We start from the raw sequence: 15,680 nt of genomic DNA, 5'->3' as shown, positions 1-15,680 counted from the left end.
AGAAAGAAAGAAAGAAAGAGGGAGGGAGGGAGGGAGGGAGAAAGGAAAGGAAAACAAAAGAAAACAAAAGGAGACAGCAAACACAGCCTGGTACCGACCCCGACAGTGTCCAAAGTGAGGAGACCTCAAGGGCCCAGCTCTTCCCTCTTAAACCACACACCACTCCTTGGAGAAATGGCTGACTCTAGGTCCAGGCAGGAAATGTACCTGATAAGCATGTAGGAAATATAAGAAAATGTCTGACCTCCTCACCCAGAAGTAGAAACACTAGACAGATGAGGCATGTTAGGAGGACACAGAGCCACAATAAAGGTGGAACAATGTGAGGAACAAAATAAAGCAGTACTGGACAATAATCCAAGGTATAAAATAAATAGCTATGAGTCCACACTAACAGAAATGAGTGAATAAACAGGGGGGAAAAGACCAATCTCCTATAATTATACAGACTTATTAATAATAATACAGACTTTCTATAACTTATGAAATACTCTACCTGGCACCTGTCTCGCATGCATGAGGCCCTGGGTTCAATTCTCAGCACCAAAAAGAATGCAAGAATGAAAAATGCTGTAAACAATTCCCTACCCCAAGTGAATTTCTTCCAAAGAGTAAAATGGGGGGATATGGGGGAGTAGCTTTATAGCAGAAAAACTTGTCAACACAACCTCACTAGGCGACCAGGGCCAATATAACCCAGGACACGTCACACTGACATGATCATACTTCCTTCATGGGACGCTAGCGGCACACTGACCCTGCAATCTTCCAGGAGCTCCAGGCCCAGCCTAAGCATCAGACAGATCCCAGCAAGGGGCAGCCACAAAAGCCCTGGGCTCCTTTAAACCATCAGAGGCAATTTAAGAGGACAAGATCACTAAACCCAATGTGGTATCCTGCCTGCCTCCTGGGACCAAAAAGGGCATTAGGGAAAAACTAAGGAAATCTAAGGCACGGGCTCTATTTCTTTTAAAGCAAGTGGAGACAATGAACTGAGAATGGAGGAGCACAGGATGCAGGAAGAGATTTAAACTGCAAACCTGCTCTAAGGAAGGTTGGCAACCAGCCACAGAAACAAGAAATTACCCCTAAAATGTTTAAATAACAGCCCTGTGTGCATGGTGATTAAGTTTCCATTTTATGTTCTGCCTCAAGGTCAGGCACTGACTGACAAAATGACTTGGTGACTTCTAAAGTTTATTAGAGGGGCCGAGGAGATGACTCAGTGGAATAAGCGCTTCCCTGGCAAGCACAAGGGCCTGAGTTCAAATCCCGATTCCGCAAAAAAAAAAAAAAAAAAAAAGTTTATTAGAAATAGAACTTGCAGGCTGGGCATGATGGGGCACACCTATAATTCCAACACTATGGGGTTGAGGCTGGAGGATCGCTTCAAATTCCTGAGGCCAACCTGGGCTAAGTAGTGAGTTCAAGGACACCCTGAACTGTACACCAAGTCTTATCTCAGAAAAACAGAACAAAACAAAACCATGAAATAGAACTTTCAAATACATTTTCATTCTCTGTACTTTCTGCACACAAAATGACTGAGATGATCTCCCCTAATGAAGCCAGCCCCCTTCTGTAGCCAGAGACAACCAAGTACTCACTTGGATTATCTAGTTAACCAACAAATGGGGGGCAATATGACATCTGTATACTGATAACTAACACAGAAAATGACTAGCACAAAACATTACTAAAACGACTACAGCAATTTTAAAAAGAAAATAACTATGGAAAAAGACATAATACTTAATTTGTTTTGTCTTTTTTTTTTCAGTTGTTTGTACTTGTTCCTTTCATTTCTTATACATTTCTTTTTTTTCTTCCAATTTTATATGCATATATCTGGTAATATGAGTAACTGGTCACAAGACAACATTATGTACTACAACAAAACTGTGAAATTCATATTACTTTGTTAAGTGGAATTCTGTATCACTTGTATTTTTTGTTTTAATTCTAATTTGTACTCTCTTTAAAAAATAAAAATTAAAAAAAAAGATAGTTCTCTCCCTGCAGATCTGGCCATGCAGGTCAGCCCTCTCACCACCCTCCACATTGCTCTCACCAGGCCAGCCTCTCCCTGCATAACAGCAACCTGAATGGATTTTACAGCGCCAACAGTTGACAGCCACCAGTGGAATACATAAGCTATATACAAGACAATTTTCCAAGCAAACACAAAAGCCCACCTACATCACAAAGCCAATGTAATTATATTAATGTCCTACACTTCGGAATACATGTTTAATTCTTAGAAAGTAGATTACATGTTTAATTTTTAATACTTAGAAAGTAGAATACATGTTTAATTTTTTTAATTGCAGTAAAATGCACCTAACATAAAGGTTATACGTTTTATTTTTATATGAAGAATATATAATATAGTAAAAGCAAAAGTGCTATGTGTTATTACTAGCTAATGACATGCGAAGAATTAAAGAAAATATCTGAACTATCATACCAAAAAAGGCTAAGAATTTCTTTTTTCTTTTTTTCATAATTTTATTGAGAAACAAATAGCAATGAGACAGTTTCAAACCAAATTGGTAGGACAGTTTCAATAATTGACACATTGCATACATTCCTCAAGAATTACTTAAAAATCTCTTAAGACACTGGGTGCAGTGGCAGACATATAATCCCAGCACTGGGAGGCTGGAGGATCATTTGTTTGAGGGGCCTTGGCTATCCATACCTGTTATCCCAACACTCTGGGAGGCTGAGGCAGAGGATCCCAAATTCAAGTCTAGGCTGGGTAACATAATGAGCTCCTGCCTCCAGATTTTTTTTTTTTTTTAATCATATTTAGGCAGGAGCCAGGGTGCCACACTAGGAGCCAAGTGGCCGGGAATGAGAACGGAGAAGTTGGCTAGAGCTCAGCTATGGCTCGTGGTCCCAAGAAGCATCTGAAGCAAGCAGCAGCTGCAAAGCACTGGATGCTGGATAAAATGACCGGTGTGAGGGGACCAGGGAGATAGCTCAGTAGAATAAGCACTTGCCTGGTCAAGCCAAGGGCCTGAGTTCGATCCCTGGGTCCACAAAAAAAAAAAGACTGATGTGTTTGTTCCTCATCCATCCATTGGCCCCCATAAACTGAGAATGTCTGCCTCTCATCATCTTCCTATGGAACAGACTCAAGTATGCTCTGAGAGGAGATAAAGTAAAGAAGATTTGCACACAGCGCTTCATTAAGATCAACGGCAAAGTCCAAACTGATATAACTTATCCTGCTGGCTTTATGGATATCATCAGCATTGACAAGACAGGAGAACATTTCTGTCTGATCTACAACACCAAGGGTAGCTTTGCTGTTCATCGGATTACACCTGAGGAGGCCAAGTATAAGTTGTGCAAAGTGAGGAAGATCTTCGTGGGCACAAAAGGGATCCCTCACCTGGTAACCCACGATGCTCGCACCATTCGCTACCCTGACCCCCTCATCAAGGTCAATGACACCATCCATGTTGATTTGGCATCTGGCAAGATCACTGATTTCATCATTTTCTATGGTGACCGGAGGTGCTAACTTGGTAAGAATTGGAGTGATCATCAACAGAGAGAAGTACCCTGGCCCTGTTGATGTGGTTCATGTGAGAGATGCCAACGCCAACAGCTTTGCCACCTGGCTATCCAACATCTTCGTCATTGGCAAAGGCAGCAAGCCATGGGTTTCTCTTCCACGAGGAAAAGGAATCTGCCTCACCATTGCTGAAGGGAGAGATAAGAGGCTGGTGGCCAAACAGAGCAGTGGGCAAAATTTTCTCTAATGACATGATACAGAAGTCTCTGTTTAATTAAAGATAATAGAACATGATTTTAAAAAAACATTGTCTTGGGCCTGGCAGATAGCTCAGTAGAATAAGCGCTTGCCTGGCAAGTGCAAGGGCCTGAGTTCAATCCCTAGTTCCGGAATAAATAAATAAATAAATACACATCATCTTTAAAGGGCTGGGGTTCAATGTGTGACATGAATACGCAAAAGCTCTGAGTTCAATTCCCAGTATCCCACCCTCCAAAAAAAAAAAAAAAATCACTAAACTCCCACAAATCATGTAATAGTTACTTCTTTTTAGAGAGGTTCAGCTATAAATTTTATCTTGAGATAGCTAGTTACGGTACCCAAGGTATGTTTATAATTAGGTGTCCCACAATCATTTCAAATACTTTAAGTGAATTTACTATCTATTCCTCAAAACCTGACTCTTTCTACCCTATTATGTCATCACACTAAGAACTGTACCACCATTCTTCTCTTGGCAGATCCTGTACACTCTCCTAGGAAACAGAGTTCACACACACCCCCTTCACACCCCCGTCCAGCCTCTCACATGGGCTGTCTCACCTTGCACCAAGTCCTGCTCCCCATTTCTCCTCCCTCTCATTTATAAATGCCATATTCACCTTCCCAAGCCCCATTGTAATTCCATCACTCCCCTAATTAAGGACCTCAAATCTAGTTCCAAACTAAGTGCAAACTCCTTGGCCTCTTTTGCAAAGCCATACACAACCTGACGCCACCCACTCACTGCTCAGCCCTACACCTGTGTGTTTTTGGCACATCCACCTGTCCTTCTGGGCTCGTGCTTCTCACTGACCTTACAGCGCGTGCACACACACACACACCCCTCCATCAGCTAAGTAGACAGAACCCCTTCAGCTTTCAAAGAGACATCTTCAACTTCCTCACCTTCAAAATGGGAGCCACTAACAACAGCCATATTACAAGGTTACTAAATAAACACAACATATGGACCACACCAATCATACAGACATTAAAACACTATTTCCTTCTTCTGTTTATTAGTTCTAATAAAATGGTGGAAGAAGAAAATCCATACTAATGTCTCTAAAAAAAAGACAACAATGCCGTTCTGACACCATGACAATTTTGAAGAGAAAGGGAAGAGGACTTCTCAGCACTTCACAGAGGGCTGCCATGTGTCCACTGAGGCTCTTCATCACATCTGCAAGGCACAGTCGTGCTTCTCACGTGGACATGCCCCTGTGCTCCTGCACAATCAGCCATTAGGAGGCTCACCTGGAGTTCAAAACTGAAACGAATGCACCATTTTTCTTTAAAAAGGCAGAAAAACTCCATCCACCCTCAAACTACACTATCTCGCCGTCTGTCTCTGAAGACCTGTGTCCTCTCCTTCAAGCACTAGCCAAGGAAGCGCTGTGATGTCCTCCACCCTGCACACCTGCACAGGACCGAGGCATTCGCCCTGAGGACAGGCCACAGGGCGGGCTGGCACGCACACACCCCACAGGGCTCTCGGCAGAATGTCGCTTATACTTCACACATGGCACAACACAGGTTGAATATATCAGTTTCATTCCCCTCCCTTCTGAAATCCTAAAAAGACAGAATTAGAAGTTATTTTTTAAAATATTTATATAAGTAAGCTTTATACGGGGCCTCACTGCTTAGCCTGCGTAAGGGCCTGAGTCCCATAAATGGCACTGAAAACGAAAGCAAAAGTAAATACAGAGACGGAAAGTAGATCAGTGATTGCTTAGGGGGTTGAGAGAACCAGGGAGTGACAGCTGAAGATACCCAGCTTTGCTCTGACATGAGAAACTGCCCTAGAACTCACTGTGGTGACAGTTACACAACTATGACTCTGCTAAAAACCACCAAGCAGTACGCTTTCAGGGGACGGACTCTATGACGTGTGACTCACATCTCCAAAGCTGTTACAGCCAGGCTTGGTGGCACACACCTGTACTCCCAACGCTTGGGAAACAGAGGCAGGAAGATAATGGGAGAGCTGGAGGCCAGCCTGGGATACAAAGTGAGTTCAAGGTCAACCTGAAGTACATATGAGACCCTGACTCAAAAAAACCACCAACTATTATAAAATATATGTACCCAAGAACAAAGCATGAACGATAAAATCAAAGTCAAGGTAAAAGGCATGGAAATGTCTGTGGAAAGGAAGAGACAGGGCAAGTAGCTGCCTTGCCAAGTGGACAAGTTCCACGCTGAGGTCTGGGGAAGGCTTGGATGCAGGTATGTCCAGTTCCATGAACCCCAGACACTCAGGTGTTGGGTGTCACAGGAGAAACAGAGTTCAAGAATGAAAGGGAAGTAGTAGGGCTGAAGCTGGCTGAACAGGAGTGAGTCCATGCAGCCCCTACCACTGCTCCCTGACTAGAAGAAGAGGAAGAGGGCTCTTCTTTAGGTTATCAAAGCAATGGATGCTCCACAATGAAGACCAGACCAAAGGCAGATCACAGAAAACAGCTATGCCTGTCCCCTACTCTTACTTTTCTCTCCTTGCTGAGACAAAATATCCAAAATTATAAAGGAAAAGGTCTCTTTAGCTCACTGTATAGAGGTTTCAGTGACTGTAAGGCAGGATGGCTTCACAGAGGGGGACCAAAGGGGAAAAACAGTTCCTAGTGGGCAGAAGGCAGCAAAGCAAGCAAGGGAGAATCATAGCTCACTCTGTCCTTTGTATGTCATCCAGGCTACACAGGTCAGGCAGCACTTACCACCCTAATCCTAGGGCCCTTGAGCCTAGCACTGCGTATCAGTCAATTCCAGCATCCCACACTCTACATCCAGCCACCTCTGCAAAGCCCCACCTATGGCTTCATGAGGCTCTGGAGGACGTCTAGACCCAAGCCATCATGGCCAAAGCCACAGCTGTGCCCCCGGGAGGAGCCCACACCATCCCCTAGGAAACACAGCTCTGCTGTGCAGATTTCAGACTCTGGCCTGGAGAGTCCTCTAGGAAAAGCGAGGCTCCTCTGGCCGCTGCACAGAAGCACGCACCGCATAGCCTGCTCCCTCATGCCCCCACCAGCATAACAGGTCCAGAAGGATGCCACAAGGACTGAATCGAAGAATGTTCTGTGCATGTATTAATATCCTCTGAGAAAAGGGTTATGAGGACACTTTAAGGAATCACAGATAGTCATAACAGAAAGAAAATACAGGAAAAGAGAGTCAAGGAAACCAGGCTATTTCTCATTTGAGCCAGACAAGAAACTTGGCCCAATAGAAGAACAGCTTAAAAGCTAAAGCTCGATCCAGTTGGCCAACATCTGACTAATGTGGGTTCCAGAAAGAGAAAATGCAGACAGAATTCTACCTAAGAAACAAAAGAGGAACATCTCTACAGAGGGGTCAGCCTAAGAGGCCCTCCCAGGGCTGCCAGACAACATACAGAATGCCTAGTTCTTGTACATTTCAGTTGAACAACAATAATTCTTCAGGGCATGTTCCATAGTTCACTTGGGCCTCTAGTATTCTGTAGCTGACAAATCTGGCAACATTACCCCTACAGCCCAGCAGACCAAATGGAAAGGTCCACGCTGCCACAGTGTAATCAGACCAGCAAGAACACACTGGTAGCACAGCAAAAGAGGGCACAGGTGTCCATTTTGTATCTGTGTATTCAAAGTGGTTGGGATAGATATATAGTTGCATTCTCTTAATGAATAGAATGATTTGTTCTAATGGTGTTTGTAAATAGGATCACAAGTCCGCATCTTGTACAGCAATTAACCACTAAGAAGAATATATGCAGTGTATTATTTGTTGAAACTGTACTTCCAATTTGATTTGAAACTGTCTCATTGCTGTTTATCAATAAAACTTTGGAAAAAAAAAAAAAAAGAGGGCACAGGGCTCGCTGTGTCCTGGCTCGAGCCTGACAGCCTTGAACACAGCAATGCACTCCTGGGACAAGCAAGGGCACACTCAGTGCCTCCGCCCCAGACAAAAGGGTCCCTGCACTGGGCGTGTGCCCTGGACAGCTAGCTCATTTATCTCAAGCATGAAAACAGGTTATTTTTTCAGTATCAGGAAAGTCTGGTCCTGTAATTTTGGAAATAGCAAAAATGTACATGCAGGTCACAGCCTCTGTCCTGGGTCATTACAAAAACAGTGGTGTCTAGGCAAGCTGGGCATCCAACTACCCGAGTTCCCAGACCTCACCCTGTCCTTCAACACAAAACAAAGGCAGCCTGGGGCTGGTGTGAGGCGTGAGACAAACACAAGGAAGTTTTCCTGCACAGAAAATCTACCTGTCTAAGCTCCCTGGAAAGCTTGTGCTGCTTGGAGTATGGCACCCTCAGTCCGGCGTGTCTGCTTCTGCCTTGGCTGACCCAGCAGACACCACTGTCACTCCTGCTCAGTGTCTCCTGTACCTAAGGACATCTGTTAGAGCCTGGTGTAGAAGGAGATGCCTGGGACATAGGCGACAGGCCCTGTGTGGACACAGCCCAGGCCACAGACACAGCTTGATTTAAACCTTTTAAATATTTAGGCACATGGTATATACCTTTTAAATATTTAAGTGCATCTTTTAAATATTTAATCATACCTTTGAAATATTTAGCCATTTATACTTTAGCCCCAGGTCCTACAACATTAAGAGCAGATCTGGGAAACATTGTTATTGTTGTTATTCCTATTTAAATGTTAGGCAGAGAAAGTTTAAGTATCTTGCTCAAGGATAGAATCCAGCCTTCTGCCTCCCAGAACCAAGCTTGTAACCTTTGCTATGACACCAGACATCTAAAATGAAGGAGTTGCTTGTAATCCCAGCAATCAGGAGGCTGAGGCAGGAGGATCACTGTGAGTTTGAGGCCAGCCTTGCTACATAAGTGAATACAAGGTTAGCTGACTACACAGTGAGACTTTGTCTCAAAAAAAAACTAAAAAATTCAATGAAGAAGTCCAAATTTAGCAGCATAGGATGCTATTTAGAAGAAAGTAAGTAACAGAAGAACAGATCAAGCAAGTTCAAATTAACTGCCTGATTATAACTAGAAATTCCTGTTTGTTATTGTTATATATATATATCTTTGACAAAAACCTTGAAACTGTTAGAAAGGGTTCGCTAAGCGCCTTGACTTCACATTTATTCTTTTAGCAAAAACAAATTATTAAAAAACACTTTTCCTCCAGCTTCCTTCCTCCGACAATACCCAGTATGAGACTGCAGACCCGACACTAAGAGTACACATCCCTCACTGAAACCCTAACAGTGTTCTTACACTTACCATGGTCCTAAAATTGTTTACAGTGAAACCCAGCAAGTTCTATTTGTCAGACAATATAAAGTAATTGAAAGCACAGAACAAATCCATTATAAAATTAGATTTCATGATTGTAGAAAAGATTATTAGATGCATTTTTCTTTTTAAGTCTACTCCTATCTCAACGCATTTAAGACCCTTACTTAGTGAGGACTTTAATAAAAGGAAGAAAAAAAAAAGGGAGTGGGCCAGGGAGATGGCTCAGTAGAATAAGCGCTTGCCTGGCAAGTGCAAGGGCCTGAGTTCAATCCCTGGTTCCACAAAAAAAATAAAATAAAATAAAAGGAAGAGGTGGAGGAGGAAAGAAAAAAGCTTTCAGTTTCCAACTACTTACAGATTATCTGTATTTCAGAAAACTGCATAGCTTTATTATTTAATTCAGACACAGAGAAGCTCTATGTAAAACTTACCAAGTCTAAGATTCCATGTAATGAAATGTTAATAACATGACCAAGATCAATACCAAAAAGAAATTCCAACCCAGAAAATTTTCAGTGAAACTGTTCAAGCCCTAGGGGAAAAGCTGAAAGAAAATAATAGAGAAAAGCTACAACCTAAGACGACCCCAGCAATAAGAGTAGGGCTTTGAAAGGCAGAGTCAGGGCAGTCTTTCACGTCTCCGCCTAGCCAGACTGCCCACTCTAAAACCCGGGGCTGGATCTCCTATATATTCTCTTTCCCACTGTCACCTGCTCTGTGTCAGCCTCAGTTGTCTTTCTTCTGTCCAGAGTCCCTCACAGTACCTCTAGTGGATTCATTTTGGCCCTTCAAATCCTTCACTGTATTGGTCTTTTCAATACTTATACACATCATGTGTTGTCATCTTACTAAGCATCTCTGAAGGCGTAAGTGAAACTGTTTACAGTAAAAGATAAATGCACAGCAGCACGATAGAAACAAGAAAGTAGAATTATATTCCTACACCAAGAAAGATAAAGGACGGATAGATGGAGAGGGAGGGAGGGAGGGAGGGAGGGAGGGTGAGAGGGAGGGATGGGCCAAGGGGCACAAGCCTTTTGCTTTCCCACCTTCCCACCTAGGACATGGGTGCTAGCAGACCTGGCTCAGAGAAGACCCACCAGGGGAGAAAAAAAAAAAAGCTACTGTATGGTACTCTGCTCTTACTTGAAGTGCCTAGAGGAAGAAAATTCAAAGATACAAAGTAAAATCAGGGTTCTCAGAGGCTAAAAAAAGGTGAGAAGGGAGAGTTATCTGTTTCCAAGTAACAGTAACATGTTCCATGTCACTGATCTGTATTCCTATGAGTGATTAAAATGATAAATATCTTATGTATATTTTACAACAGTTAAAAAAACACTGCTACATGAAACAGGAAAAACAAGTTACACCAAGTGAAAACTGAAGATTTTAGAAATGCATTTGAACATCTGGCACCCTCTGCAACACCCTCAGGGAAGTACCAGCATGGGCTACCAAACTCGGCTCAGTAGAAGAAGCGCTTTCCTGGCAAGCGCAAGGGCCTGAGTTCAACCCACGGTTCCTCAAAAAAAAAAAAAAAAAAAAAAAAGAATCAGCAACATGAGGGGTAGGGAGCCCTGGTTTTCAGGATCTGTCCACTTCTGTGATTTAAATCTTCCCATCATGTACATTCTAGACAGATGGGTAGATGGATGGATGGATGAATGGATGGACAGACCAACAACAGCTATGGTGTATGCCAAAGCTCTCCTTCTTTCCCTTCTCTCATTCACATCCCCAACATGGGTGGTGGCCTGGCTAGGTAGAACTGAGAAGAAAGAACACAATGGGCTGGTGAGCTCAAAAAAAGTTAGCTTCACCCCACAGGTCACCTGTGTCACTGTTTCTACAAAATACGTACAGAAATTAGGAGAAAAAGAGCATCTAGGCTCACAGAGGCTTATCAAAGCTTGAGTTGGCTTTTTACCATAAGACTTCCTCAGATCTTCAACCCTACTCCCTTTTGAGACCTTTGACACAATAATATCCATTGCTTTTTGTTTTTTGTTTTGTCAGAACCGGGGATCCATTCTGTTTTGTTTTTTGGGTTTTTTTTTTTTTGGCGGAACCGGGGATTGAACTCAGATCCTTGCGTTTGCCAGTCAAGCGCTTATCCTACTGAGCCATCTCCCCGGCCCCTCTGTTTTGTTTTTGAGGTTTTTTTGTTGTTGTTGTTTTGTTTTGTTTTGTTTTTGTAATTTCTTTTTAGTTGAAGTTTACTGTTTTGTTTTTGGTGCTAAGGACCAACCCCAGGGCTTCTAGCTTGCTAGGCAAGTGTTCTACTGTTGAGCTAAATCCCCAGCCCCCAGTAATATCCATTCTGACTTATAAAAAAACAGCTGGAGGGGCTGGGGAGATAGCTCAGTGGAATAACTGCTTGCCTGGCAAGCACAAGATCCCGAGTTTGTTCTGTAGTACCACCACGAAAAAAACGAAAAACAAACAAACAAAAAAAAAAAAAAATGGCTGGAGCCCAAAACAGTTACCAGATTAGTCTGATGTCCATGCTCTTTCACCTCTAAGGGCATCTCAGGGATGCACTTGCTATGCCTTTTGGGGAAACTCTTGCCTTCAAGAAATGGGTCCGCTGGTTTGTAGCCAAGCACAAAGACAGCCAGGCCTCCAGGGCAAAACTAGCCAACTCCTCAGCAGAGGGCTGTGGACACCCTCTATGATTGGCAACTGCTGGACACCCCAAGCTGGACAACTCAATTTGGATTATACTATAGTAACAATTCATAGAGGAAAAGCCCTAGTAGAGCCTCTTCCAATGGCTCCAGGCCACAGGGAAGTGAAAGAAAGAAGGGACACAGTAGGGTACCAGTTCCTTTTGTTCTTTAGTTTGGGATCCTAACTTTTCTCTAAAGTCCCACAATGTTTCAAAGACCACAAGCTCTTAGGATTACAGTAGCCCCCCAAGTCTTTTTTTTAATGTACTTTTAGTACAGGGCCTACAGGGTCTCACTACACAGTCTTGTAGTGATCCTTCCTGTTTTTCAGCCTCCCAAGTGCTGGGATTACAGGTGCACATGCCCAGCCTCAATCTCCCATCTCAGCATGCCCCAGGGTCAAGGTTGGCACAGCACACTGGGGATCAAACCCAGTCCTTGTGTCTACCTAAGCAGGTACTTTAATCCGCTGAGCTATCTGGCTGGTCCTCCCCTAAATCTTAATGTACATTAGTCTCTAATATATCCCAAGTAAGGAACAATACTAAACTTGACAAAACTGCAGAAATATGTAGAAAAATCACAGGCAAGTTCTGTTTTTAAAATGCCAAAGAGGGGGGCTGGGGAGATGGCTCAGGGGAATAAGCACTTCCCTGGCAAGCACAAGGGCCTGAGTTCGATCCCCGGTTCCGCAAAAAAATAAAATGCCAAAGAGTGCCCGAAAACCTATGAAGACTCCAGGTATAATGAAGAAGCAGGCAAAAGGCAAATCAAAGCTACACAAAAGGCAAGTGATAAGGGACTTCCTTCAGGAAAAAGAAGTAAATCTATGCATAAACCTGACAAAGTAATACCCAGAACTAGGAGCTGGCGAGATAGCTCAGTGGTCTAAAGCGCCTGCTTAAGCAAGCTTAGGCAAACATGCAGGGACCTTGGTTCGATCCCCAGCACCACATGCCATGCCAGCCCCACCCCCAGGGTGGGCTGAGCTGACCATAAAAAAAAAAGGAAACAAAAAATAAATAAATAAATAAACAAATAAACATTAATTTAATACCCAGAACAAGCCATGGAATACTGGATTAGATTAGTACGGGCAGTATTGTATTTTCACTACTCTATTATTTAAATCCTTCCTGAAAAGAAGTCTAATTTCAATAGCAACTAGGTATGTCTCTTTGCAAACATGTTCTGAACAATGTAAAACAAATAAGAGGCCATGTGAACAAGACAACAACCCACCACACAGCACTAGGAAGATACACAGGTGTTCCGCAGAGCCAGGCATGCTGGCCAGTGCCTGTCACCCCAGCAGAAGGGGTCAACCCCGGGCCAGCCTGTACAGAGCAAGAAATACCTTCTCTCAGAAAACAAATCACCTGCAGAGCATCTTGTCCTCCTGAAAGTGAGGACTCTACAGCCAGAAAAATATGGCTTTCAGCTCATTACCAAAGGCTACAGTAAGTACAGGAAAAAGTCACAATAAATCCAGTGAAGGAAAGCGTCCTTGGTCCTTAGCTTTCCTGAAGGGTGGGGACACTCCGGGGCCACCCTCACTGACCTACAGTTAGGTAAAGATGTGCAGTCACTCTCTGCCCATCAATCCCAGCTCCCTCCAACTTTCTTGTGAAGCATAAGGTAAACCCTTTCCAGATAAACAATACATCAAGCTGAACATTTCAGAGGTAATGTTAGTTAGTGGTGGCAAACATATGTCTCCATGTTGTTTTCCTTTTCAGACAAAAAATGTTAATGTAAGAGTTGTGTTTTAAAAACTAAAACCGGAGTATTTAATTGCAACACTAGCACTTTTCGATAAATAAGTGTGTCTGAGTTGCAGTTTGGGCCTTGGTTTCTAAATAGGTCACCACAACTGAGGTCATCAAACGGTCCCAGTATATTCATAAGCATTTGGATCCAAAAAGTTGTGTAGCTTCCCAATTATCTTCCTTCCTTCCTTCCTTCCTTCCTTTCTTCCTTCCTTCCTTCCTTCCTTCCTTCTTTCCTTCCTTCCTTCCTTTGGCTTTTTGAATCTGCCTCATTTTGTAATGCAGACTGGTCTTGAACTCACTATGTAACCCAGGCTGGCCTCAAATTTGTGGCACTCCTCCTATCTCTGCTTCCTGAGCGCTAGGATCACAGGTGTGAGCCACCATACCTGACCCAATTATCTCATTTTTAAAAGTCAATTACTGGGGCCAGGGAGATGGGCTCAGTGGAATAAGCGCTTCCCTAGCAAGCGCAAGGGTCTGAGTTCAATCCCCAGTTCCGCAAAAAAAAAAAAAAAGTCAATTGCTAACTTTTCTGAGAAAGGGTCTCGCTATGTATTCCAGGCTGGTCTTGAACTCACTATATAGCTCCGGTTTGTCTTTAACTCACTATGCCTCCTTGACTGTACTTCAACTCACTATGTAGCTCAGGCTGGCCTCAAACGCATGTGATTGTCCTGTCTCACCTTCCAAACACTAGGATCACAGGTGTGTGCCATCATGCCCAGTTTAATTACTTACTTATTAACATAGGGAAACATCCATTGATGTCTAAAGAAACTTCTAATTATTCTCTTTCTTTGAAGTACAAATTAGAAATGGCTGAGTTGGTAATCTGGAATAACAAGTTTTCGGTTTACTGATGAACATATTCCTTAAGACTATATGAATAGAGCACAACAGAAACTATAAACCAAGAATCTCATCATACCACCTGCTGGTGACAGAAGCTGAGCTGTCTGAAATCTCCAGGGGGGTGGTCCTGCACCTCTTCCACACCCCATCCTGTGCCCTTCCAGTCAATGAACATTTCTCCTCCACTGGAACCACTGCAGCTTGAAAACCCAAGGCGCTACTTAACTAACAGGCAGCCACACAGTCCAGTATCTCTCCTTTGTTCCTGGACTGTATTGTAAGAGTGGTACAAGCTCTTTTGCCAGTACTCCGAAGCCCACAAGAATAAGAAACTAAAAGCAAGAGCTTCTAAGAGGCCAAATTATCAGAAACGGTGGTAATACTGTACTTAGGATATAGTCCAGCATGGTAGCCCATGCCTGTAATCCCAGCGCTTAAGATACTGAGGCAAGAGGATCACTTTGAATTCAAGATCAATCTGGACTACATAGTGAGTTCAAAGCCACCTGAAACTACACAGCAAGAGCCTATCTAAAAAACAAACAACAAAAAAACTCCTAAAAATACTTAGGATAAAAATCTCTAAACATGTACACATGCATGTAAGTACGGGTACACATGTATCATTTTAATATTACAGGCTCTTTTAACATGCAACAATATGTCACAGATACTGCTCTGTATCTATGCATGCTACACAGTATCAGACTTACCTCTGTGTCAGTTCAAGATTCCCACTTAGCACACCTGCAGCCCCAACACTGGGAGGCTGAGGTAGGAGGATCATTGTGAGTTAGAGACCAGCCTAGGCCACCAAGTGAGCTCAAAGCCAGCCTGAACTACATATTGACACTATCTCAAAAGAACCAAAAAACAAAAGTAAAGTAAAAAAGATTCCCATTTATATTTACATTGTGATTTTTCCAAAGACAGTTTAAAGCCAAAGCAAGGAGGCCCAGGAGATCATTTCATAATTCTTGCAAAAATAAGAACACTGCTGGAGCTGGTGAGATACCTCAGTGGTCTAAAGCACCTGCTTAGGCAAACTTAGGCAGGTGCAGAGGACCATAGTTCCATCCCAGGATCACAGTTCAATTCCCAGCACCACATGCTGCTGCCAGCCCCGCCTGAGCCAGCTAAATAAATAAATAAATAACACTTCAAAAAATAACATTTAGGGGGGCCAGGGAGATGGCTCAGTGGAATAAGCACTTCCCTGGCAAGTGCAAAGACCTGAGTTCAATCCCCAGTTCCGCCAAAGAAAGAAAGAAAGAAAGAAAGAAAGAAAGAAAGAAAGAAAGAAAGAAAGAAAGAACAGAACCTTTAGGGATGGCCAAATAGCTCAGTG

The 15,680-nt window shown here is 43.1% G+C and overlaps 1 protein-coding gene and 1 pseudogene across 8 annotated transcripts in view; one reads left to right on the top strand and one right to left on the bottom strand.

Annotated features, from left to right (window-relative positions):
* Znf532 (zinc finger protein 532) overlaps positions 1–15,680 on the bottom strand; it is a 123,379-nt gene that overhangs the window by 76,429 nt on the left and 31,270 nt on the right. The gene's annotated exons all lie outside the window — the stretch shown is intronic.
* On the top strand, positions 2,889–3,773 carry LOC101564712 (annotated as a pseudogene).

This window comes from Octodon degus, unplaced genomic scaffold, assembly GCF_000260255.1.
Source record: "Octodon degus isolate 3935 unplaced genomic scaffold, OctDeg1.0 scaffold00339, whole genome shotgun sequence".
In the NCBI taxonomy this organism is placed as follows: domain Eukaryota; kingdom Metazoa; phylum Chordata; class Mammalia; order Rodentia; family Octodontidae; genus Octodon; species Octodon degus.
This window is presented reverse-complemented; position numbering and strand designations above follow the sequence as displayed.